The sequence below is a fragment of the Lissotriton helveticus genome, chromosome 8, assembly GCF_964261635.1.
Source record: "Lissotriton helveticus chromosome 8, aLisHel1.1, whole genome shotgun sequence".
NCBI classification, from domain to species: domain Eukaryota; kingdom Metazoa; phylum Chordata; class Amphibia; order Caudata; family Salamandridae; genus Lissotriton; species Lissotriton helveticus.
In genome coordinates this window covers 595201631-595229559 of record NC_136069.1, presented here as the reverse complement: position 1 = coordinate 595229559, position 27929 = coordinate 595201631, and positions in this window count along the sequence as shown.

Here is a 27929-nt window from a genome sequence, read left to right as displayed (position 1 = left end):
ATGATACCTAAAATGGCTGTCGTGTACGTGTGTGCATGGGTCTATGCTAGCGGGATAACACAGTCAGTGTTTTAGCGATATCCGTTCTGCTTACAACAAGGGGTACAGTGAACACAAATGAACGCCGCTTATTTGTATATACAATGCCAATTTCAACAGTTGTTATGTATATATGTGGCTTCATACATAGACATAAACAGTACTGCTAGCTCCGGTGCAAAAGGGCAGCCCATTGCCACCCCTTTGACTTGATAGTAAAATTTGTTATTAAAACAGAAGTATTTTTTTCTTAGCGCAAAGGATGCTAAGGTGACCAAAAATTCGGTGGGTACTCTCATGGGTCTCGGTCTGGAGTCTAAGAAAAAGGTGAGTACAGCCAATGCTTCGTCTTGGGGAATTTGGGTGTAAAGGGACGTTACATCAAGAGTAACCAATATGTCAGTCCCTTCACAGAATTGTACAGTCGAATCCAGAAAACAGTTTATTTCATTCTCTGATACATCGTCATCAGGCACAGATAGTGATACAGGAAGTCATTATAACAGCCTAAATAGGAATCGGAATTGGAACCCTAATCAACAGCAGCAAAATACACTCCCTAACCCTCCTTTTTTATCACGGGGCCAGACTCGCCCCAGAGGCAGAGTGAGATATACAATTCCATGGGAGATGAAAACACGGAGACAACAATACAAAAACTAGGAAAGTCGTCTATCTTTAATCTCTCTCAAAAAGTTCTCACCCCTGACGAGGTTAATATCTTATCAAAGGGATTATCGTTTGTGCCATCCAAAAAGACCGACTTTGTAAGAATGAAATCTGAATTTATAGAATTCTGTAGAAAGCTAAGACTCACTTTATTCTTTAGTGATAACCCGATTGACCGCTCCTCTGAAGTCACTGGCTTGAGAAATAAATCCATCTTTTGCCCACCAGCTAATAAGATCCCCAAAGAACTTTTAACCTTTGAAAAAAGTGTGTTATCCGCCATCTCAGACATGGAACACACACATTTTTTGGGGAGATTTAATACCACCAAAACTGAAGTGACTGCCCTCAACAATTTAAGAAATGACTCCTCTATCATAATCAAGCAAGCCGATAAGAGCGGGCGATAGTTGTCTAATAGTTTGGGTGTATCGTCCCTTTACACCCAAATTCCCCAAGACGAAGCATTGACTGTACTCACCTTTTTCTTAGACTCCAGACCGAGACCCATGAGAGTACCCAACGAATTTTTGGTCACCTTAGCATCCTTTGCGCTAAGAAAAAACTACTTCTGTTTTAATAAGGAATTTTACTATCAAGTCAAAGGGGTGGCAATGGGCTGCCCTTTTGCACCGGAGCTAGCAGTACTGTTTATGTCTATGTATGAAGCCACATATATACATAACAACAACCCATTTAGCCATCACATTGGGGTATGGCTTCGTTTTATAGACGACGTCTTCATGGTTTGGACAGGAGACAATGACAGCTTGTCCCTGTTCCACCAATGGTTGAATTCCAGGACACTTGACATTAAATTCAGTATGACACAGTCAACCACCCATATTCCATTTTTGGATGTAGAAGTGTTCCCAAGGGCAGGTTCATTAGCGACTACTTTGTTTGTGAAACCCACTGACCGCAATAAAGCGCTACTATTCAGTAGTAATCATCCTAGAAGTCTAAAGGAAAATCTCCCCTACGGGCAGTTTCTGCGTGTCCGCAGAAACTGTACGTATATTGAAGATTATCATCATCATGCAAATAATTTGGTATCAAAACTATGCGACCGAGGATATCCAAAAAAACTCGTAAAAAACTGTATGAAAAGGGCGAGATGGACCCCTAGAGAAACACTATTAGAAAGAAAAACTACACCAGACCTCAAACGCCAAGTGAGCGTGACCACATTCTGCCGTAATGCTAACCAGCTTAAACGCATAATTGGACAAAATTGGCACTTAGTTAAAAACTTGGATGAAAGTCTAAAAGATCTCCCTTTATTTGCATTTAAGAAGGAGAATAGTGTGGCCAACCATATAGTACGAGCTGCCATGCCATCAGAACCTCAGCCAACCTTGCGCCCAAATGTTAGGGATGCCGCCAGTCACCGGACATCACAAATGTGGAACATGCTTATGTTGCGATTCCAGACTAGAAGGATTGGTATTCCAACATAATGGAATTTCCTGGAAGCATAATACGTTCAGTAACTGCAAAATAAAATATGTAGTTTACGGAATAATATGCCCTTGTGATCGCCTTTACATTGGGAAAACGAATCAAGAAGTGCGTCAGCGCGTCTCCCAACACAAGTCTAGACTTAAAAGGAATGTAGAAAATGCGCCACTGGTCAATCATTGGACCAGGATGAATCATGACATCAATGATATAAGGTGGACTGTAATTTCCAGTGTTGAAAAAGACCCACGAGGAGGCAACTGGAACCTCAAGTTTTCTAAGCGAGAGGCTTTCCTAATAGTCAAATTCGACACTGCAACGTCGGGTCTCAATGAATTGAGTGAGATTTACAGACTCTAATGACACCCCGTTGCTCATGACACCCCGTTGCTCAGTCATATAATATCTTGCATTAACCATGTGAACCACTCCTCTTTTCCATCCACGGTATTAACTTTCAGAGAGGCCATTCCTTTCCAAGTGGCCCTCTTACTTTGCAACTTTCATTATACCGGCCATACTTGTCTCTTGATTGGCCGATGAAACCCTCGGGCTCCTTTAAAAGGAACACTACTTTGAAATCATCCCTTTACGCATGCGCGAACAATCAGTGCTGAGGAGGACGCCGTTTATTCTGTGAGCCGGGCCGGACAAAAGTAAGTACATTCCACCTTCCCCATCGGTATAACTGCCTCCCCCTCCAGTAGCCCTGGTTATACCCCCGCGTGTCTCTTTGTTTTCTAGAATGCTGGAACACCGAGGGTAGAGGCTATTTGCTCGTCACCGAAGTTCAAGTAAAATACGGGTGCAGAGCCACTGGGACATCTCCCGGTAAGAATGATTCCAGTCAGCTTCTAGGGCTGTTCCGCGCAATTCTAACAACCCCGAATAGGAACTGTCTTGACATTATTTACGCTTTTTTACCTCAACAGCTTGGCCAACGAATAGTGATATTTGAATGGGTTTAAACTCAAAGACCCAACTACTTCGGTAAGACCTTCAACCTGAATATTGTAACTATCATCTGATTGGTAGTACAGAATGCTGTTTGGTTCAAGGCATTAGCTGATTAAATCTATTTTTAAATTAGCTGCAGATCTAGCAAATAGTATAGTGATATGTCTAGTACCCTCCATGTTGTCAATTCCTTTGTTCATTAATTTGATTTTCTTCTGTTTCAACAGTTTACATTTAGCTCACCGCCTCAGTCAATTGCGACTGCTTGCTCCGACACACGATCGAATCAACCTTTAAATGGTACTAAATCTATTATTTGTGGCGTCTGTGTTATTTCAATGTGTCACAATAGCGCTAATTTAGACTGCATCTTCCTAGGTAACTACTTGCATTCCGTACTTCCACGCATGTAAACTCCGGCACCAAAACGGCTCCTCCACCATAAACGCGACTTTTGGAGTGAAAAATAAGTGAGTTCCACTCCGTAGTGGTTAGAAATGAGCAGCTTTTAAATAATTCAGTTAAACCAAGCCTTCCCTTGTTTTTTTGTTTTTTTGTTCTGCCATATAGGATTAAGACCCTGTATGACTGCCCAGTTCATCCAGCACCAACCCGGGATTGTCTTATATAAAAAAAGAAATTGGTAAGCTCATGCGTTGACTGAGTGTTGTATTGCCAAGCTGTGCTCCAGATGTACCCCCAGTTGTCTTTATAAAAATTAAAAACATTTGGCATCACTGATGTTCTTTTTCTTTTCTTTGTTTACTGCTTTAGATTTCTACCATAGGCCGTGAAGAGAATCCCCATGAATTTGAGTGGGATTCGAAACGCGTAGGCCCTGCCACTGTGGTCTATGGGATCATCCAGGTCTTTAATCAGCTTAACCTGCAGTTCCCAGATTTGTACATTACCTTCGATCATTAATTTTTAATGAACTCTTACAAATAATTTGAAATATAGGAATGTACTTCATGAAATAGTTTCTAGTAAAATTGTTTGAAATCTATTGAAGACTGTGGCTTCCCCTGTTCGTTGTATTGATGGTTATGTCTATGAAATGTCTTTCTTTATGTGAGTGTCTGATCTTTATCTGGTTATCTGTGATATGTTTGTGTTCCTGAATGAATGTTTGAATGGATGTTGAAGATATTTATGCGTTGCTGGAAAAAAAAAATGTTGTACTATGTATTAAACTTTGAAATTTATCAAAAAAATGCTCAAAATAAACAGCTATTAATTAGCCAATTGAATTTTCCTTCTTGTTTAGGATGTATATTCATTAATGTAGAATTTTTCTTTATCAGTATTGGCACCCTTGTATTGTTAGTTGATTTTCTGGCTCAGCCTTACTGATTAGAGCCTGCCCCCAGTAGTTTTTTCTGCAAAATTAAAGTAGCGCACTGCCCAGCCTCAAGATGAAAATGGTTCTAAGAATTCTATAAAAAAACAAAACACTGCTATAAAAATATATATGAGATTGTCAAACCCCACCGTAATTGTAGTTGTGTGGGAACAAAGTTAACAGTTCATTGCCAGGCAATTTCTCTCACTCTGGTCAACTTCTCTCACTCGCCGGTAAATTCTTCTCACTTGGCAAGAACGTAAACAGGAAAAATCATAATGGCCGCGCGCTGCGTGGTCACGATGTAAATACGTGCCAGAGTGCAGTGTGCGGTTCAGTGATGTATCCAACGACGATTACACGCTACATCACAGCATCACCACAAGCTGGAGGGCGTTCCGATGGAACAGAGCAACAGCGCGCAGAAGGCAAATGACGGCTCGAGAGAAAAACGTTAAAGGTGAGCCTTGAAATGCCTAAGCGGCTCTTGTTGCCAAAATATTTCAAACCCACAGTTTAAGTAGCGAACTTTAATTAAGTAAATAATCAAGTTTGTCGATGTCGGTCCAGGGTCCAGATCGAGGCAGGCAGGTCCAGATCGAGGCAGGCAGGCAGATCGAGCTCAAACAGGGGAATTGGTGCTGCGGTCACCTATCACCAATCAAGTTAAAAACACCTCATCGCCAATGTTAAAATGAAGCACTTCTTCTAGAGTTGAAGAATGGCTGTTTATTCAAGCACAAACATAAGCACCAACTGCACAGCAGGGAAGTCAGATCTGGAATGCCAGATCTGACTAGAAAGTTACATTACTACATTCTATGACATAACTATATTCTAAGGTTAACATGGCAACTTGGACATGCTCAAGATTACAACACACTAATTGTGCCAACCACCTAAGTTGTCCTTCAAACACGTCTCAGGCTGCCACTGCAGAGCCTGTATGTGCAGTTTAACTGCCATGTCGACTTGGCACTTAAAACCCCCTGTCAAGTCTTAAATTCCCCTTTTATTACATATAAGTCACCCTTAAGGTAGGCCCTCAGTAGCCTTTAGGCAGGGTGTTCTGTAAGTTTAAGTCAGGACATATACATTTCAGTTTTACATATCCTGGAAGTGAAAAACCTACCAAATGTGTTTTTTACTACTGTAAGGCCTAACCCTTTCATAGGCTAACATTTGTGAATACTTAATATCTTTATTAAATATGATATGTGATTGAATAGGAGTAGGATAGTAGTGTATGGTATCTATGGATCTGCAATGATAAATCTTTTTTTATTGTAAACTTGGATTTATGATTTCAACTTTAAAAATGTCACTTTCCGAAAGTTAGTATTTTCTGCTCTTTTTTCTGCTCTTAAGCCCTATGTACCTCTGTCTGCCTCCAATACCTGTCTGGGTTGGGTGAAAGCTGGGCTTTGTGCACTCTCTCTAGACAGTCACACACAAATGGAGCTGAAGGGTGTCACTCACATTCTGATAGTCCATCACCAGGCTGATGGGCCTTCCTGAGCTTGATGGATATGTGGGCCATATTTCTTTCAATATGTTAGCTGAGGCAGCGTACTGTAGGTATTGTCCTTGTCCCAGTCCAAAATCAACACAGGCCTGTTCGAATTTGATAAAGGTCTCGTCACAGATCCATGAGCATATCACCCCCCCTCCTGCCGTGTCCGATATGACATGTTAGCCATCATTCTCCTAACCTGCTCCAGATCCCATGCCGACAATTCTTGCTGGAATGGGGCATGTCTCATGATTCGCTCGACAAATGTTTGCCAAATGAGTGCTGTCTGCCTAACCACATATGGTACTTCATCAGGGGCACCCATGACCCCCCCGTAAGTAGTGCCGGTACATCAGTAGCTGAAACTCGATCCTGAAGGAGCCATTTCTCCCAGTTGTCCCCCTCGGCAAACCACCTAGCGGCATGCTGTAGTTGAGAGGCATAATAGTAGAGTTTCAATCTGGGAGTCTCGAGCCCACCCCCTCATATGTGTGATTCAGTGTGACCACTCTGCTTCACCAGCCAGCTCAATAGAACTCCATCAATATGGAGTCCGGAACCCTAAATATTCACCTAGGTATGGGGCACAACGCATTCTGTGGCATATAGCGGCAGCGAGGCAGTGCCACCATTTTAGCTATCGCTAACCTGCCCATCAAGGAGAGTGGAAGAGTGTTCCAAAAGCCTAATGAACCCTTTAATCTATCCATCATTTTAAAAATATTGAACTGTAATATTTGTGAATCCTCGCCATCCCACCTGTATGCCCAGATACCTAAAGTGCCCAGTCTCCCATCTCAAGCCCATTTGGGGGAGAGACTCTGCACAGGGGACTGCCAAACGGGCCAGGGGGAACCCCAAAGATTCTAACCTATTGAGGCACAGCCCGTAGCACCTGCCAAACTCCTCCAGCACCCGTAGTAGTCTCTGAACCACTTCCTGAGGCATGGAGACATAGAATAATGCGTTTTCCACATACAGTGATATGCCTTGGGAAGTCCTGCTGACATTGATTCCCCAACAGGCCAGGTCCCTGTGCACCCAGATCACCAGGGGCTCTATTATCAGGGCAAACAGTAGTGGAGAAAGCAGGGAGTCCAGACAGATCCCCCTCTCCAACCTCCACTTGCCCGACCTGCTGTGGCCCACCCAGACTCTAGTGCTGGATGCGGTATGCAGGATCTTCACCCATCATTTGAACCGTTGGCCGAATCCCGCCACCCTAAGTACCTCCAAAAAATACCCCCAATCCACAGAGTCAAAGGCCTTTTCCAGATCTATAGAAACCAGGGCCAGGTCCTTGTCTCTTTGTCGTACTTTGTACAGAATGTGCGATAATCTCCTGATATTCATGCCCGTATTATGGGTGGGTATGAACTCACATTGATCCTCATGGACCAAATGTGTCATATGAGGGGTCAGTCTAGCAGCCAGGAATTTGCATTTTAACATCTGAGTTCATCATTGTAAGGGGTTGGTATGATGAGGGATCCTGATTGTTCCCCCCTGGCTTAAGGAGCATAACAAGTTCTCCTTCATGCATTGTGGGAGGTAAAACCCCTGCCTCAAAGGCCTCCTCATATACCTGCAGAAGGGGTTGAACAAGCTGATCTGAGTAGGCCTGCAAAAAAGGCATTTGAAACCCGTACACCCCCAGGCCTTGGTTCACGGTATGGCTCAAAGCACTTCCTGCACTTCTTTGATGGATATGTGGGTATCAAGCTCCACTATGCTTTCGGGTGAGAGCTGCAGGTGCGCCTAATCCTCAACGATAGGGAAATACCTTTTCGCCATTACTCCAAGGTCTGCAGTGTAGACCTGCTGTAAATTTTGCTGGAACACCTCCAAAATGCCAGCCATGGTATGGACAAGTCTCCCCCCCTCAGCTTTCAAGGCGGTAGTCAAAGAGGAAGCCTGCTCCCTTTATAATATCCAAGCCAGCAAGAGACCTGACTTGTCACCTTCAGCATGCAGCTGCTGGCGATAAAGCTTCAGGGTCTACTTATCCAGCCTATCCCAAATTTCAGCTACACACTCATGCTGTTCGCGTTCCCTCTTGCCCACATCCTGGTCGGTATGGGCTCCCCGCCTGTATTGCAATCAATGTTTTCCCCTCTCTATCAAGCTCCCCAAGTAATTGTCTCCTCACCCCACACATGAGCCCCATACTTGCACTGCGAGTCACTGCTTTTAAGGTCTCTCACTCGGTGGCTCTCCCAGTGGTACCCCCTCAGTTTGTCTCTAGTCCCCACTTCATATTCCAAAAGGTCAGGCTCAGAATAGAAGTCTCCCACCTCACCAGGCATCGCACCAGGGAATGATCAGACAAGAAGCGCACCAAAATAGTCACCTCCGGGAATGCCAGCACTGTTACAATGTCATGTCTCTATTTTATCTAAATGTTATTTCCTCTTTAAGTCATTCATTCCTGTCTCTGCAGTTTGTATACTTTTGATTATGGCACATGCTGCTCAGTTGAGCATTCTGTTTGGAACTATATTCTTTCAATTTACTCTGGCCATTCTGCTTGGAGATTTGGAGCTGGAAGTACTGTGCTTATCTCTATTCAACCCATATTCATACTTTTGAATATTTTCATTAATTTAATTTGAAACTTTAAAAATACACCCGACACCAACACTCTATCCAACCTACTCTGTGTTCAGTGATTGGAATGGAATAATGGAAGTGTGCAATGTGTCTCCCTCCATATATCATGAGCCCCCAAATCATGCATAACCTTACTGAGCATCTGAGACATTCTAGGTTTCATTCCAGACTTAGGGGGATCGCTAGCAAGGGCTGAATCCAGAACACAGTTAAAGTCACGCATCCATATGAAGGGAGCATCTAATCCATTGAACACTAATTTGTCAGTGACTTGGGAAAACAAGGGATCATCTATATTAGGTGCATATGTATTCAATATGACAGTTCCTCTATCGTCTAGCGAGCCTCGCTGCAGTACGTATCTGCCATTCACATCGGTTTCACTATATTTCGGTGTAAATGTTATGCCCGGGGCCACCCAAATCATTGTACCCCTAGCGGAGGTAGAAAAGGAAGAATGAAGCATCTAACCTCACCACTTCTTGGCTACTCTAGCTGCACCGCTATCATCCAGGTGCATCATAGGGAGGCAAGCAATGGATATTTGATGACTTTTAAGAAACGCTAACACCCTGTGTCTCTTGGTACAGGTACCCAGTCTCCGCACATTCCAGGTAAAGAATTTATACTCAGTCCCCATTGCGGAGTGTACTCACTTCAGCTGCCAGAGTCGAACCCTGCCTACATGTACATAGATCACTACAGTGCACATCTTCTGAACCGACCAGCACAAATAAACTTATAACCCTCAAATTCATCCCCCCACCCACAGACATTTTGCGTACAACAATCTGGTCAGAAATGCCTCCCCTAATGACGTGCCAGATCACTCACTTTCTGTATGGCCCAACTGGGGCAAACACTCTCGAGCCACCCTATATGAAGAAATCTGAACCCACCAGCCAGAACACCCCGAATTTTGGCCTCATCAATGTTAGAACTGGAGGTCTCTAGTTGGCAGAGGTAGGTACCTTAACCAAATAGGGACCCTTGCTTCTAGTCAGGGTAGTTGGGTACACTTCTAAAATAACTCCTGTTCACCCACTTGGTAGCTTGGCACGAGCAGACAGGCTTATCTCAGAGACAGTGTGTAAAGCATTTGTGAACACATACAGTCACGTCTGACGCCAGAACGCTTTTGTCCCAGGCCCCTACCCAGGAATCTTGCAATGCACTTAGCACCTTTTTTTTACAGAAGATTGTTTTGATTAAGGGCACTATCCCGGTCACCTCATTGGATGCTGTTCCCATCACACCCCCTCATAATGCTTTCTCTATCACCCAGCTTCCCCCACTAGACGCTATATCTTTAGCCAACTTGGCGGCCCGGATCAAGTCTGGCTCCCCTGACGACCACTGTCCACCTTCCATACTTTGCGACATCTGCCATTCTCTACCCGACTGTATCCTTCCTCTGCTCAATTCCTCTCTTCTTTCCGGGACGGTACCCAGCTCCTTCAAGGAGGCCGTTCTAGTGCCTCTGTTGAAGAAGCCTGGAGCCGACCCTGCCGTCCCGGTAAACTATCGTCCTATCTCTCTCTTACCTTTTTTCTCAAAAATCTTGGAGGCCCATGTCACTGCCTGTCTCTCGGGGTTCATCGAGAGTTCCATCTTTCTCGAGGCCAACCAGGCCGGCTTCCGCCCTGGTCATTCTACGGAGGCTGTGATCCTGGCTGTCCTAGACACCTTGAGAGACGGAGCTGACAAGGGTACCTCCCAGGCCCTGGTTTTACTAGATCTGTCGGCCGCTTTCGACACGGTGGACCATAACATCCTCCTCCACCGTGTCGAACAGGCCGGCATCCAGGGCCTGGCGCTGGCCTGGGTGAAATCTTTCCTTATGGGGAGATCCCAGTCCCTCAGCCTAGGTACATTTAGGGCCCCTAGGGAACATCTGCCTTGTGGGGTCCCTCAGGGCTCCTCTCTATCCCCTCTTCTTTTCAATCTCTATCTTCGCCCTCTTCTCTCTTCTCTGAGGCAGTGGGACGTCCGCGTCTTCAATTACGCGGACGACCTACAACTAATTTTCTCTCTAAACTCTCCTTCTTCTATTCCTACTTTTCAGGCAGTCATGTCCCATATCTTTCAGTGGATGTGTCAGAACCAGCTGAAATTGAACCCCGGTAAGACGGAGCTCCTCCTGCCGGGTAAGAGCGCCGTCCACTGGGGTCCATATTTCTGGCCGACAGAGCTTGGCTCTCCTCCCTCCCCGGTAACCTCGGTGAAAAGCCTCGGGGTCACTATTGACGCTGGGCTCTCTCTGGGGCCGCAGGTGGGGACAGTGGTTTCCTCCTGCATGTTCCAACTGCGCAGGATCAGGAAGGTGGCCTACCTTCTTACTCCCGATGCCTTGCTTCAAGTCATCATGGCCCTTGTTCTCTCCCGCCTGGATTTTTCAAATTCCATCTATTACGGCTTGCCCAAATGCTCCATCAATAGGTTGCAAGTCATCCAAAACCAGGCGGCGAGACTGGCCCTCGGGATTCCGAAGTGGCAGTCCGCCAAACCCCTCCTTATCAAGCTACACTGGCTCCCGGTTAGCCTAAGGGCTGCCTTCAAGGTTGGCTGTCTTATTTTCAAATCTCTCTCTGGTTCCTGTCCCGCCTTTCTGAAATCCCTGATCTGCCCCTACTGTCCCTCACGTAACCTTAGATCACTTCACTTACATCTTCTGGTGGTCCCTCCCTTCAAACTCTGTAGATCTGGGGGTCGAAGATTTGCCTTTCTCGGCCCCAAACTTTGGAACTCTCTCCCCCTCTCAGTTAGGACTTCCGGTACTCTGATTCAATTTCGCAAATCATTAAAAACCTGGCTTTTCCCACAATCCCGCTAAAATCCCTCTGTTTCCTCAGCACCCTTTCAGCACCATGATACCTCCGGTGACAGTGCGCTATACAAAATTCCCTTAACATAACATAACATAACATAACAGTAATATAGTAAAAACACTACAAATGGACACCACACCAGACTAGAAAAATAAGTAATCTTTACTAGACTTAACACAAGACCGAACAACTAAAATCCACAATACTGTAATCAAAAAGAGGTTTTAAAATGGTAGAAAATATTTCAGTTCAATGGAGATGGTGAATGTGACACTTTACTCACAAAGTACCTTGGATGCGTCACGCAATACAAACAAAAGGGGTCGCAGGGAAGGTGATGCGTCGGTTCCTTGCTTCAGGGGAGGTGATGCGTTGGTTCCTTAATGCAGCGCAGGGGACGTGATGCGTCAGTTCCTTGCCGGAGAGGAGGTCATGCGTCGGTTTCTTACGGTGATCCAGTGCGAGGCGAGAAAATGGCGTCTCGATGCGATGCAACAACGTTGGATGTGGTGAGTGCACGGCCAACGACTGTGCGGCAAACTCGGTAACTTCTGAGCTGTGACAGGCCCTGCAACAAACTTCTCCGGTGATGCAACAGCGACCTCTGCGGCGGCGACATGCTTCTCCAGTAATGCGACACGCTTCGTCGATGATGCGACAGTGAACAGCTGCAGCGGCGGAACGTTTCTTCGGCGATGCAATGGCAATTGCTTCTCCTCGCTGCGTCACGCTTCCAGCTCCCAGTGACTCGCAGTCTTCTCAGAGGGCCCAAACAACAGTAGGCACCTCTCTGCAGGCAGAATTCCGCAGCAAGGGAATTCAGGGGAGCTGGGGGTGAAGTCTTGTATCACTGAGACTTCAGGCAGGAGGCAAGCTCAGTTCAAGCCCTTGAAGATTCTTCTTCAAGATTGCAAAAGTACACACAAAGTTCCTTTTCTCCTTTCCTAGGTAAATAAAGTAACCACTGCAGGCCAACCCCAACAGCACAGCACAGGAGCAGTCTCGTCCTTGCAGCTTCCTTGGTTTTTCTCCTTGGCAAGATTTCGTCTTGATTCTCAGAAGTGATCTAGAGTTCTGGGGTCTGGGTCCCCTCTTTTATACACCAAAATCCTTTGTCTCTGAAGGCAGAGAGTGTCTGTACCTAGTCCAAACCAGTTCTGTGCAGTCCTGGAGCACTTTATTTAGAGGGCCAGGGTCATCTTCTTTTCTTTGACAGTGTGGGCCAGGGTCATCAGGCACAGCACAGGAGGTGGAGCCAGCATTGTGGAAGGCAGGTAAAACCCTATTCGGGCCCAGGTGCAACTCCTTCCACCACTCTACATGCAGATAGGACTATTCAGCCCTGTTCTGACTCACCCTGTCTCCTGGAGCCACCCCAGCCCCTGTCATGACAAACCAGACATGGAATACACAACATAGCAGAAACAGGCTTGGATGGTTAGGCAAGAAAATACCTACTTTCTAAAAGTGGTATATTTTCAAACACAGAATGTTAAAATCAACTTCAAAAGCATACTAAACTCGAATTTCTACGTAGCCCCCTCAGTCCGTTAGGATTATAAGATATATCAAACTGCCCATTCTAGTCTTTAGGGAACAGGTAGACCTTGCAATAGTGAAAAACGAAAAGGTCTGTAATTCACTATCAGGAGAAGCCACACGCATCAGGGCATGTCATACCTTTTACCTGCAATGCACCCTGCCCTTGGGCCTACCTTAGGGATGACTAATATGTAGAAAAGGGAAGGTTTAGGGACTGGCAAGTGGGTGCACTTGCCAAGTCGACATGGCAGCCCCAGGCTGCATATAGGCTCTGCAATGACAGGTCTGAGTCACATTTTACAAGCTGCTTCTGTGGGTGACACAACCAGTGCTGCAAGCCCACCAGCAATATTTCATTTACAGGCCCTGGGCACACATGGTGCACTGTACTAGGGTCTGACAAGTACATCAAATGAACCAATCACGGAGTCACTAATCCAATACAATACTTTACAATAGAGAGAGCATATGCACTTTAGCACTGATCAGCAGTGGTAAAGTGCCCAGAGACATAAAACAGCCAACAACAGGTCAGAAAAAATACAGGAGGAAGGCAAAATGTTCAGGGAAGACCCTAAAAAAAGGGCCAAGTCCAGCAATCAAGTATAAGTGTCCAGTGTTACAAATTCACCTGTCACCGGATAGGAGCAAACTACATTATTGGTCCTACCCCAGTGCGTATAACAGGCTACCATCCTTATCATACCATAGCTCACTTCTGTCTTTGTATATTTTGCCTATTGACTGTGAGTCACCAAAGCCAGACCTGCCCAGCAGCCCTCACTTACCCCTAGCCTCCCCCCCCAGCATCCACCTCCTTGTCGAGCAGCGTTTCCGAGACCACATCCACCAGTGCATTTGACCATTAAGTCAGCTCACCATTGTCTGGATTGACAGTGTCCTCCTCAACCTCTGGAGCCGTAAGAGAGTCCGCACTCATATGTAGTGTTCCATCGCTCCCAACCCAGATCCTTTTGTCTGGACCCATGTTCTCGGCAAGGGACCCTTCTTCTCTCACCCTGGTTTGTGTTCCTTGTCGGAATCTGGTGCCCCATACTTGTTCCAGGTCTGTGGTTCTCGTGGAGGAAGTGCAGGGCAAGGCACCTTTAAAGCTGCCCCAGCTGCAGTAGACAAAGCAAAGAGAGGTGCACCCCACCACTCCGCACAGATTTTCAGGGCACTTATTTACTTTAGGGCTTTTGTTATGCTTTATAAAGGATTTGGGTGATTTAGTAGGTGAGTAAGGGCAAGGTTAGTTGTAGTTGTGTTGGATTTAGGGAGATGGCAGGTGTTTTATGGGTAGACAGGTAGAATGAGTTGGAGAAGGCTTGTAGTTGTTAGTTTAGTTGGGATTAGATGCTGGGTGCTGTGGTAACTAGTTGTATTTTAAAAGTAAATATATTCTCTTAAAAATATTGGCCTCTCCCCTTATATTTTGTGTTAGTGATTTGTTAAATGAACTGTTTGTTAAGCAATAACATTATAAATTAACCAGAAATGTCCTACTAGGCATAGCTGCACAGGTCTGGCCTGAAAAAGGAATGGAAAGCTGGCAGTGGCAGATTCAAAAAAGAGGCTACCGCCAATAAACACAGTACTCCTCATACTGAGGCAAATGTTAAACCAAGTAACCTATATTTTTCTACTGAAGGTAATCTAAGATCAAATATGACAAAACAATATAAGTTATAGGGAAAATATAAATGATCTTACACACAAGGCTATAGGTTTCTTCTGTAACAGAATTATTGTGTATTTTAAAAAGAAATGTACATGCTACCCGTCACAGCGTACTATTGAGTATTGTTTGCAGGACCAATATGGGTAGGGTGAATGTTCAAGGCAGTTTTAATTTTGTATCTTCTTTCTGTAGATCACATAGCTCAGGGAAGAAGATTAGGGAAATAGTCAATGGATGAGTAGGGGGAATTAGGGAATAGTTGAGATAGAAAGAGATAGGTAGCATTTAGCATTTAGCCAGTCCCAAGTGCATGGCAAATCTACCATGGAAGGAAGATTGCAGTTAATTCAATTCAAAACGTCTTCAATTTCTCACAGACCACCCACACTAGTTACCTAAAAGTCAAAAATAGGGAGGCACACACTGTTCAAAATAATTTTTGATAAATGTAAGTGATACTGTATTAAAATGATGTAACTACATTTTGCCATTGTCCATCTTGAGAGCAGGGCTGAGCCACAGAGCATAAAACAGAGCAGAAGCACTGTGGAATTTCCCTTGATGACGACTTGATGAATAAGAAAAAGACAATATTTGAGAGTTGAGGTTTAGAAGGTGTGAGAGCAGATCGAGTGAAAAGCATACATTTGTGTAAGTACCATGAACTAAATCCAATCTAGTACCACACAGCTTTCTGCATGTATTCTATTTAATCAGCCAAACATTTAAAAAGCAAGATTAGCTAGGCCATCATGTGTGCCACCTTTCTCATGTTAATTTTGTCACTAGAGCCACTTTTTCCCAAATAAATCATGTTTCTAGTCAGTATTGTTATGCCTTTAATTTTCTTTAGCTGAAGATAGCCAGAGATGGGTCCTCCTCTTGACCGTTGTGGATTTTCTTTATTCCTGAGAAGAGACAGGCCAATAATGCAAACAAAGGAAACAAAATTGAGGTTTAGTGTCAAGGTAAATTGAGAGGTTTCAGACCAATCAAAAGGATCATTTGTTGGTATGTACTCAACTAAAAGCTGGCCAAGTACAATTTAAAGAGACACATAAAAGTATATTCCTATAATGGTCACCCAAACATAATACAATAGGTTTACCTAAGCTGTCCCATGTGTCACATTAATCATTTAGCATTTGTTAATTATTATAAGTCACTGTTTTCATACTAATATGATATTCATGTGTCTTTTTTACATGAAAGTCACAAACACAAGCAGTGTAGTCCTCCTAATCTTCAATGCCAGCCATGAACAGGAAATAAAGTTACACATTAGTGGCATCTACAGCTGCATCCATTGCGCTATTATTGCAAAGTGAGTGATTAACCTAAATATTGAATTATTGTTTTTGTTTGTCACCATTCCAGAAAAACTGTGGCCTTGATTATCTGTGCCTTTCACACTGTGCATACTAATCCATTTTAATCTGTTGGCATACTGAAAGTAATACAAATGAGTTCCTACTGTTTAGTTTAAGCAATTTTTAACAGCAGCATTGCTTTGTTACTTTTGAGTCCAGTATGTACATGTTATCCTCTTATTAAATAATAGATAAATAGATAAATTAAACATCACAATTGTGGTGTCTGAAAAATCAGCCTCTGCTATTGTGTCTTCTGCATCCTCATGAGTTTTAGTGGTGGAATGGTTGGTGGAATGGTTGGTTATTTATTGAACATGAGCCTCTATACATTTGAGGAGATTGACTGGTCATTCTGGCAGAGACACCTGTCCCAGCTACACTGAAAACTCACTCTGATGATACACTGACTACTATACCTGCTGGGTACTTTAGTGCCAGTTTGCTTAGCTCTGATCATGTTCCATCATCTGGTCTATTGTGATAATTTGTATTTGCTTCTGCTGAGTTTCCTGCATCCGTGTGCTCAATGTAAGTTCTGGAATTCATAAATACCAATTCAGTGTTGTTTTGTTGAGCTGAACAAGTGGTTTTGAATAGTGGTAGTGGTGCTGTTGATCCAACATGTTACTGAAGCCACCTATATCCTCTGCCCAGATTGCTTACAAGTGGACTTTAATTCTTCTTTGTTTTGGAATTGTAATCTTTCATCTTCAAGTTCAGATGCTTTTTCGAAGATCAAACCCTTTTAATAGGAGACATCAGTCCTGAAAAAAAGGAGGAGAAGTAGGCAACTCAGGTGCATGACATGGATCCAGTATGGTGACCTAGCTGTTCACTATGGAGGAAACAATCACCTATTGACGTGTGATATATGTATCTAGACAAATGGTTAATGAGTTTGGACAGCTTGGCCAACCAGCTGCTTCATCTTTACCAGAAGTGAACCTTTCCATCCTCCTTACACAAAAGGAACTGCAGCAAGTACAACAATGGGATGGCTTAGCTCATGACACAATCTTCCTTGCTGACTTGCAATGTCAAAATCTGGAATAGTGTAACCATTCTGATTGGACGCACTTCCAAATCCTATTTGTCATCATCGATTGACTTTGTTTCAGAATACTATGTCCTTTTCGTTATAGCAAACAATCTTTTACAGACTTCTAAAGCTGAAACAGGTCAGGTCCTTCTGTATGAGGGCTTTTAAAGTGACATCACTATCTCACTAAAGGATCTTCAAGCTTTTGAGAGCGCTAGAGGATTGGCCAAACTATGTACACATCCTCTGATAGATAAGTAGTATGTTGTGGACTACCTCTGCCTTTTTGAGAAAAGTGATCTGCTGCACCATTGATAGTGATGTCCCTGCTGCACAATTAGGTTGCTACAGTGGGCTAATCAGAGCACTCAAAAATTTCCTACATCTACCAAAACTTTGACAATTTTACTGCCATCATCATAGGTAACAAATCCAGTCGCAAGACCCCTGGCTTCAAGTCACTCATAAGCTTTGGTATTGAATTTTTATAGGACGTTGGCTACTTTGTAAGCTTCCCATGTGGTGAAATTCGCACATAAACACAATTAAATGGATTTGGTGGTACAGTGTATGGTTTCTGATCATACATGAAATTGTGTTTTTTTTTTTCAATTCCACTCAAAAGAGATATAAAGGCGGCCAAGAAAGTATTTCATGAACATCTCTGTAACACCTGTAAATAAAGAGACTCCAAGCGCTTTTAGGAAATTATCAACCAGCTAACTAATGGCAGGAACCAACACCACAACTCGGATATAATAGAGGAAACATTGAGAGCTCATATTAAATCCCTATATAATGAAATTCCAACCCGAGGCACTGCTGACCTTGGCTTTCAAATAAGGAACAAAGTAGCTGCAGGAGGTCTAGTAAAAGACAATGCCACCTCCGAATTACTTGAGTTCCCCCTGCAGATTCTTTATGAGCAAGTCTTTAAAACAATAAAAAACTTAAGATCTGAGGGCGCCCCCGGGCCCAACGGTCCTCCAAACACTATGGGGCACATTAGGATGGCGGGCGAACTTTGCCTACCCGCCATCCTGTGGAAAACGGGACCGCCCGTGATCTGAGCGGTGGTCCCGCCATGCATATTATGATGCACCTGCCACACTGGTGGGCGCATCATGCATTTGTAACATTGTGGCGGGCGGTGTTTACATCAGCACCCACCACAATTTTTAAAATGCATGTTATGCATTTGCATACACCAAGCGGCAGGCACCGCGTGGTGCCTGCTGCATTGTGTATGCAAATGCAGGGGGGTACCACAGGTACCCCCCATGTGCAACCCTCACCTCGCCTTCAACATGGGGGCCTGCAACGGGCCCCCAAAGTAAAGACCGCGTGCGTTGCCGCCGTGGAAAAGCATCAGACCGCCCTCATCGTAATATGGTTGGCGGTGTCTTGCGGACACCGCCACCATAGAAAAGCACTATTTCCGCTGGTCGCAAAGTCGACCAGCGGAAATGCGGCAGACGGACTTTCCAGCCATCCTAGTGTGGCGGGGGTCATTTTGTTGAGGATGGCGGCGGATTGCCCCCCCGGGCCGGCGGTAGCTACCGCCGGCACAGCGGGGGCAATCCGCCTGCCATCCTAATGGGCCCCTTAGTTCCGGTATGATCCTCCATTGTGAGCTAGCCATCTGACCCCCCATTGTCTCCGATGTTTTAGCCTTCAACACGATCCCCAACTCCTGCAGGAGAAGTATCTTAAGCCCAATATATAAATCGGGTGCTCGTTCTGACCCCTCAAACTACAGATTGATTGCGTTAATCCACGTGGAGGTAAAAATATACGCATCAAACCTACTGGCAGACTTAGAGGACTGGGTTGCCCGAACAAATCTTATTCCCCACACACAAACTGAATTCAGGGCTGGGATGGGCACTCTTACTAACATCTCTGCAGTAACCCTCCTAGTCAACCAAGCCCTCACAAAATCAAGGCCACTGTACGCATGTTTCATTGACATTAAAGCGGCCTTTGACAAAGTCTTGAGAGCCACGCTATACGCCAAAATGCACAATTGGGGGGGGTCTCGGCTAAGCCGATAGTGGCCATAATAAACTTGCACTCTCAGACTTGGGTCCAGATCAGGAAAGGAGACGGGCACAGCATAACTAACAAGATCACAACTCTTAACAGATGAAAACACAGGTGTATGCTGGCACCCTGCCTTTTCAAAATTTACATCGCTGACCTGGACAAGCACCTTCAGTCAATCCAATCCGATCCTCCAAAATTTGGCAAAATACCTACACATAGCCTTCAATACGCAGACAATATCATTCTACTAGTGCAAACACCAGTAGGCTTGCATTGACTAACCACCAAATTAGGAGATTATGTCATCTCGGCTCAATTAAAAATCAACGACCAAAAAACAAAGGTGATGCGCGTTGCCAAACAACCTAATGTAGCAAAAAATCGTCAATTCATCTGGACTTTGGACAAGCAACCCCTGACCCAGGTGGACTCGTATAAATACCTAGGATTTCAAATTGTCCTCAACCTCAATTTCAAGATACTTCTGGACCAATGCCGCACGAAAGCCAAACAGCTGCAGTTCGCTTTCAAAATCTTAAAAAAGAAGCTCCTAGGCTGCTCCACCAGACATTTGCTAAAAGTTATCGCAGCAAAATTCCTTCCCTCCATCTAATATGGCACAGAAATCTTGAACGTCAAAGACTCTACAGTTCTAAATCTAGCACAATCAATTCACTTCAGGAACCTGTTTGCAATCCCCCGCTATATCCAACAAGCCCAAATTCAACTAGAGTACAGCCTAAGAAATCAGATCCCCGATAGACAAAGTGCAATAGTCAAATACTATTGGAGGATGAGGGACGCAGAGGACTACACCCTTGCACATTACTGCTGGGTAACGATCGAAAACCAAGCCAGGCTAAACAATTCTATCTTCAAAGTTTTGAAGGCCTCCCTCTCGGCACTGTAGCTAGAGGAGGCCTGGCTCACTGTCCCTACCTACTCTGGTTTTAAATCTGTGGTCAACAAAGCTATTAAGTGGACTTCCTTATCAATGGACAAAACAGCCCTTGCAAACAAATCTCACACTTGGGCAGTGATACGGGCATACCAGAGGCTGCAACCTCAATCTTATTTGTGAGACCACTTTCCTTACCAGAAAAATCTCTTCTTCACTCTACTGAGGCTTGGGTAATTTCCATCAAAGGACCTGACCCCGAAATGGAAATACCACTGGCAAACAAAGGAATGCTGCCTATGCGGAGCAGAGGATGAGTCTTTACTGCATCTAATATGTATCTGCCCCTTCCTATCAGTAACTCGAAAAACGGTCCTTCTGGACGTGCTTATGAAGGAACAAATAGGAACTTGCAGAGCAGCAGTCATCCAATGACTCGGAGACTCATCAATTCAATTGTCCTGTAGTGCCATTAATTTTTTGAAAATCGCGGCAAAAGAACTGGACAAAACTGAAACTGGCAACCAAACCAAGTAGTTTTAGAACAATTAGCCTCAAAATATCTCCATTGTACTGCCTGTATGTTTTAATATTTTTTTAATTCAAACCACTGCCACTTGTCTTCCGACTGCCTTCCTCGTGCTTTTTAACATTTTTTACGTTTTTGAAATATATATTCTATGTATTCCTTACCTACGGTGATTTTCCCACCCTTTTATGATTTTTTTAATGAAATCAAATAAAAGTATACCTGACTGACACTTAAAGTGACTTTTTATTTATTTTGTATTTATTTAAGAAGTTTTCTGTAGCGCTGTCAAGAGCCAGAGGTAGCAGAGCGCTTTACAGTAAGAGAACAGCATACAATCAACAGAAGCACGACATATGAAAGGTATCAGCGGTCAACGAGTGTCAGAGTAAGGGCTGCATAATTGTAATGTAGAGCTTCTTTGGTTTCAAGGTTCAATGCAGTCGCATCGTTCTCGGGATGCTGTCTGTTCCGTGTTATCCACAACCAAGGGAACGGAGGAGGAACAGGGATTTGAGTTGACTTTTGAATTCCACAAAGGACGGTATGGTTCTGATCTGCGGGGGGATGGAATTCCAAATTTTGGGGGCGTTTCCTGTGAAAGAGCAGTCAGCTGTTCTTTTCTTTCTAGTTTTAGGTATGATGAGCAGGAGGGAGTTAGAGCTTCTCAGATTCCTGGCTTGGCCTGCTTTTTTGAGGTTTTTTGCCAAGTATTCGGGTTTACCGGTATTGAGGGCTTTATGTGTTAGGGAGGCCGTTCTGAAGTTACTTCGCATTTCTACTGGGAGCCACTTGAGTTCTTTGAGTGCCGGGGAGATGTGATCAGATTTTTTGATGCCGGTGATCATTCTGGCTGCCGCATGTAATGTTGTTTTGATCGGTGCCAAGCACGATTTAGAAATACCTGTTAGGATTGCGTTCCCATAGTCCAGTCTTGACAGTACCAGAGATTGAGTGGCCAGTTTGAGGTACTTGTTAGGAATGTAGGGTTTGATTTTGTTCAGAAGTCTGAGGTTAAAGAATGCACTTTTGGCCGAGTTCTTAATGTGTTCGTCATGTTTAGTTTAGGGTCTAAGGGGACGCCAAGAGATTTAACTGAGTCTGCTAGAGTAAGATTCCCTTTGAGCGCATCGATTGCCTTTAGCCATTCAGTGATTAGAGGGTTGTCGTCCTTGTTCGAGATAAGGAGTGTCTCGGTCTTGTCTGGATTTAGTTTCAGGTGATTGTTTGTCGGCCATTCTTGAACATCTTTCAGGACATCATTTAGTCTATGGATGTCATTGAGAGAGGTAGTTTCCAGATAGATCTGTGTATCATCCGCGTAGAGGTGGAAGCGGATGTTGGCTTTTCTGAGTAGCTTTTGCCAAACAAAGGTTGCAGGCATATGCTGAATACACATGATGAGTGCCAATGCTTTTCGTCTTCATCCTAGTCAATATTATCTCTTTCTATATGTTTTTTCTCCTTTGTCCCTGCAACATCCATGTTTTGAAGGTGCTATTCCCATTTGATAGAATGCTTGTTTTTCACATAGGACAACATCACTCGGGTTCCTATATGTCTTCCTTCCTTTCCACTATTCAGTGATTAGAGGGTTGTCGTCCTTGTTCGAGATAAGGAGTGTCTCGGTCTTGTCTGGATTTAGTTTCAGGTGATTGTTTGTCGGCCATTCTTGAACATCTTTCAGGACATCATTTAGTCTATGGATGTCATTGAGAGAGGTAGTTTCCAGATAGATCTGTGTATCATCCGCGTAGAGGTGGAAGCGGATGTTGGCTTTTCTGAGTAGCTTTTGCCAAACAAAGGTTGCAGGCATATGCTGAATACACATGATGAGTGCCAATGCTTTTCGTCTTCATCCTAGTCAATATTATCTCTTTCTATATGTTTTTTCTCCTTTGTCCCTGCAACATCCATGTTTTGAAGGTGCTATTCCCATTTGATAGAATGCTTGTTTTTCACATAGGACAACATCACTCGGGTTCCTATATGTCTTCCTTCCTTTCCACTATTCAGTGATTTGTGGCAAATAAACCAGTCTCCAACATCTTCCTCATGTGGCCTAACTGTAGGGATGTTCCAGACTGGGAAGGTGAACTTTTGTATAGAGCTACGCCCTGAATAACTTGTAGTTGATCTAGCTGTTGTTATTTCTGCTTAAGGTGGGCTAGGAATGGGAGTAGAGCAGGGGTGGTTGCTTCTGGTTCTGGGAACTTAAAGAAGATGGAAGGTGGGGGTGGTAAAGGAGTAGGCTGAAGAAGAAAAGCACTTCCTCAATGTCATTCTCTATAAGAGCAATGCCTGGTTCATTTTCCACATTGCCAACTATGCATTCTGGAATATTCCTTTTGCCTTGTATCCAATGGCAAAGCTTGATGATCCCTTTAATGTCACCTTCTTTGGTGGAGATGGAGATCATAATGCGTATGATAGAACAGCAGGCTCAACATCCTGAAGGGCACAAAGCAAAAAGTCATGCTCTGCTCCAAGCCACATCTCTGCACTACTCTTACCTCAAGAAGATTAGGTGTAGGAAATTGCTAGTCATGTTTTGTTTGCTGTGAAGATTCTGTTTGCTAGGATAATTCAATTTCTCACTCACTGGTCTCTGCCATCACGGCTGTTACTGTAGCACTGTGATTTATAGCCTTTGGATTTGGTTTTGGAACCGTTGATCATTGGGTGATGACCTCATTTTACTGTCCATGAGAGATAGCAATATCTACATTGCATTGTACTCCTTGGAAAACACAAAGAAAAGGTTTGATACCTGTGCTATTTCCAGTTCATAGAAATGTCTCCTCGCTGACTATTTACTTGGCAGAAACCTGTTTCCTAGGTACCATCATCTTAATGTTTTGTTAGTAAACAGGAGCAAAGAGTTCTACAGATTTCACTGTCAGCTATTTCACAGTAATATCTCCATCTCAGTATTGTACATCTGCAGAGGAAAAAAAACAAAGAAGGACATGAAGTGGCACACTGATCACGAAGTTGCATGAATTTGGACTCATAACGTTTATTGGAGTATAATAATGTAAATATAAGTACAAATGACAGAGGATCACATCCAGTCCCAATTATTTCTCTCTGTGTCTGTCTAACATTCTCAGAGAACTCTGACATGTCACTATAGAATCTTGCTATGTAATCTTATTGTGTCACTACTAATAATGCATGCACATATTACAAAATACACATGACTATGACACATCTTCACTCCTCTTGCTTTTTCTATATACAATAACACCACATAAAATGTACATAACAATGAAATACGAGAACATAACAAAATGTAATCAAGAAATATTTTAGGTAACCTCCTCGTACAAGAACTTTTCTTTAGCACTTTGACAGGATTCATAGACTGTAGCATGCTCCAATGATCCTGTGTGTCCCCTTTTGAGACTGTATTTCTATTGACGTCCTCCTTCACATACATGTTTACTTTTGCCACATGGCACAAGTTCCACCATTGACCATTAGAAATTTGCACTGAATTACCATAGACTCTGTTAATTTGAATGGACTGCCTTAATTTTGAAAAGCCCTTTCCCAGCGATCAATTATCTTTAATGTGGGCCCAATCTTCTATTTGCACCATCATAGCATTCATGCACATTTTCTCACCCTCTAATACTTCTTTAACATTGAACTTTACAGCTTTGTCACTTGCCCCTTTACCTTTCTCAGACAACACCTGCACATCAACACCCACATCAACCACATCAGACATTCATACCAGAGAAAGACATAATTTTACAATTCTTCCCTTCATTACTTCAAAAGGAATTTCTCCTGTAACAGAGAATGGAGTAGTGTGGTATGCCCATATAGTATCCCTAATAGTTTCCACACAATCAGCTTGAGATTTCAATGCACTTTGAATGCACTCAATCACAGCCTTGTTAAATTTCCCCACTTTAAAATTAAATTAAAGGCAATATAATGGAGTACAAACATGTTTGATTCCATGTTGCTCAAAAAACGCCTATTGTACTCCATTCTCTGGAGTACCCTCTCCGTACAAAACTTCTTTAAACATTTTTATGACACTTGCAGTATTGGGTTCCGCTACACCCCTCACCTCCACCCATCTTGATAAGTGGTCAATCATAGTGATCATATATGTAAAACATGAAAATGGCTCAAAATCCCAATGGACATCTTTTTTCCAAACTTTCTTAGAACTCAGAGTTACCGTGGATTCAAAGACCAAAGTTACCAGATGTTTCTTACTAATAGAAAAGTGACCACATTCACACACTGCATCATTAATTCCATGATCCATGAATGGCCACCAATACATGGTCCTCATGAGTCTTTTGTTGGCTGTCATGCCTAGCACGCGCTGTTTCAATAATCCTTTCCTGTAGCAGGCTGGAGGAATCAATTTCTCTTCTCTGTCAAGGATGCCGCTCTCTTTTTGCAATTTGTCTGCAACTTTTCAAAATGGTTGCAAATTCAACTTTGCACTCTTTTTCTTGGGCCAACCCTTCAACACAAATTCCACAACTTCTTACTGATCAACATTCTCACCCACTGCATAGCTCCCTCACTCAAGTTTTCACACACAACCTGATCTTCTTCTTTACAATCATACAGTCTTAATTTCTTCTTCCTCTATGGGATCCTCCTGGTTTACTATAGTTAACCTTGATAAACAATACTCTGCTGAACAATTCTAGCCTCCTGGTATATACTTAAATTCAAATTAAACTCTACTGTGATTTTACAGACAACATGGCCAATCTAGTTGTGGACTTCTATATTTTGCAACCTTTAAGGATCTCTACTAGTGGTCTATGATCCATTTGTAAACAAAATGATCTCCCCCACAAATATGGCTTACATTTTTCAATCCCCCAACCCCAAAGGCATGCCAGCATTTCTTTCTCAATAACTGAGTATCTTGTTTCTACCTCAGCCAGTCTTCAGGATGCAAATCCTATTGCAGTCCGCCTGACTCCATCACTTTGAGAAAGTGTTGCTCCCAATCCATATGCACTGGCGTCCACAGTAATAGATGTTCTGCTTTATCACATATAAGGTTGTAATGCATGTTCTTCTTAATGAGCTCAAAATTATGTTGACACCCAGATTACCAAGTAAACTCTCTATTCTTTTTTAACATATTTCTAAAATATTCCGTCATGTCAGAATCATTACTCATGAATGTTTATTAAAATGTGCATATCCCTTAAATAGATCTAATCTGGCCCCTGTCTTTGGGATGAGAAGCTTCAACTATTGACTCCACTAATCCTGGTTTGGGCTTGACACCTTCAGAAGAAAGAATATGGCCAAGATATTCTACTTCATTGACTGCAAATACACACTTATCTTTTCTTAAAACATTGTTTTATAATGTGTTCAAAACCACCCGTAAATTAAAATTGTGCTCTTCTATAGTGTTGAAGACAAAACCACTGGGTTTGGGCTTCCACCGGCATAGCTTGCCACAAGCATAAATTGAACAAAAAAAGAGTGCCAATGCCGCTAATTTGAAAGACAAACTTTTGTTTCGTCACAACACACGGGTAAGACAATGTGTTTCTTGAATTTAATTCCATTTTTTTATTTTCTTTGAATTTTCAATTAATCACCTCTATTTAAATGAATACTTTTAACATGTGATATACAAATATTAAAACCTGGTGTACACAACAAATATAATGTACATTTCCCACAAAGACCTTACTTATTTACAAAATAGTGCATCCTACTCAACATTCAATCTTCATTCATCCATCAATCAAACCACTACAAACAACAAAAAACTCAAAACATGAATAATTCAATGAATGCTGGAATAATAATATTCACAACAAAAAGCCGATGTTTGTTTCACAACAAAATAGAATTAAAGCAATTTTTTCTTGCATAAGTTGTTAATTTATCTTTTTTTAGGCTTATTGTTCCTTCTATAGTGTTAGCAAATACCAAGATGTCATCTTGGAATACAGCAAAGTTTTTTATTCCATGCAGAATCTTAGTCATTACCTTTTGAAATACAGAAATGGCGGAGGCCAGACCAAATGGCATCCTGTAATGTTAGAATGTGCCATCAGGTGTCACAAAAGATGTTAAGTGATGTGTTTCAACCTCCTTGTTGCCAAATATAAAGTGGCAATGATCACAAAGTCACTTGAAGTTTTATATATAATGCTTTATTGGTGTATATTGCTATAAATATAAAAACAAATGACAGATCCCAGGAGAACACATCAAGTTCCAATAACTTCTCTCTGTGTCTCTCCAACATTCTCAGAGAACCCTGACACATTGCTTTAAAATCTTGCAATGTAATCTTATATCACTACTAATAATGCATGCACATAAATACACATGACTATATCACAGGACATCTGTAATATTTTGATATTTTCACAAATACAATAAAAAATCATCACATTTGGAATAAAGTACCCATTACCACACATTATAAGGATATTGTAAGCACCAAGGAGTTCCTTGGCTTTCTAGGGGAACAAACTCAAAGGTGGTGTTTCTTTATAGGTTCATGAAACTTCAAGGAGGCTTTCAATATCCTTTTAATGTACTCCAGTGCATGGTTATACTACCACCCTTCGCATTAACCATTTAAATACATAGGACCTGATTTAGATCTTGGTGGAACTCCCGTCATCCCTTCACGATGGAGTTTTGAAATACTCCACCAAGCTGACGGTATCCCGCTTGCTGTATTTAGATGTATGCTGGCTGAACCGCTTTCCGCATCGACTGACTGTTTCCTGTCGTAGGAGTGAAGCACCCTCATTTAGGCGGCTGACTTTTCTGCTGGATAACAATACTTCATCGCAATCAGGTTGGCGGTTTTGTGCTGAGCCTATTTAGATGTCCCTGTTGTGGACACAGGGTTTTAAGATGGAAACGGAAGTGGGAAACAGGAAAAAGTGTGCTCAGAGTAGGAGGTACCCCTGCCACATGTTCCTCAATGGAAAGGAACATCATGATTGATCCGGAGGTAATCTTGGCTGGACTCCCACCAACAGCCTCTTCTGCCTACGAAGCCGTCGACGCAGGTGAAGATTAATGGCAGAGTCAGCGTCCATTGACCCGCTAACATTTAAATAGAATGGGTGGACCCCCAAGTAGGTGGGTGAGGAATGCTTTGAAAAGTGACAGCCGGACCAGAACTGCCAAGATCTAAATCTAGCACAGTGTCCTGCTCTTTTATGTTCATTGTAGGCAATAAGAATAACATTAAATACACCAAAAAAGTAGTTATCATTTTCTTTAAAAATATGTTAGAATCAGCTTAATGTAAGGCAGATTACAAAATGCTGCACCTTAGAATGTATGGAAACATGCAAAGATTCTATCTTTCCTTCAATGCCTAACAGTATGGAAAAAATAAATGTTGCCAGAAGTGTCTCCT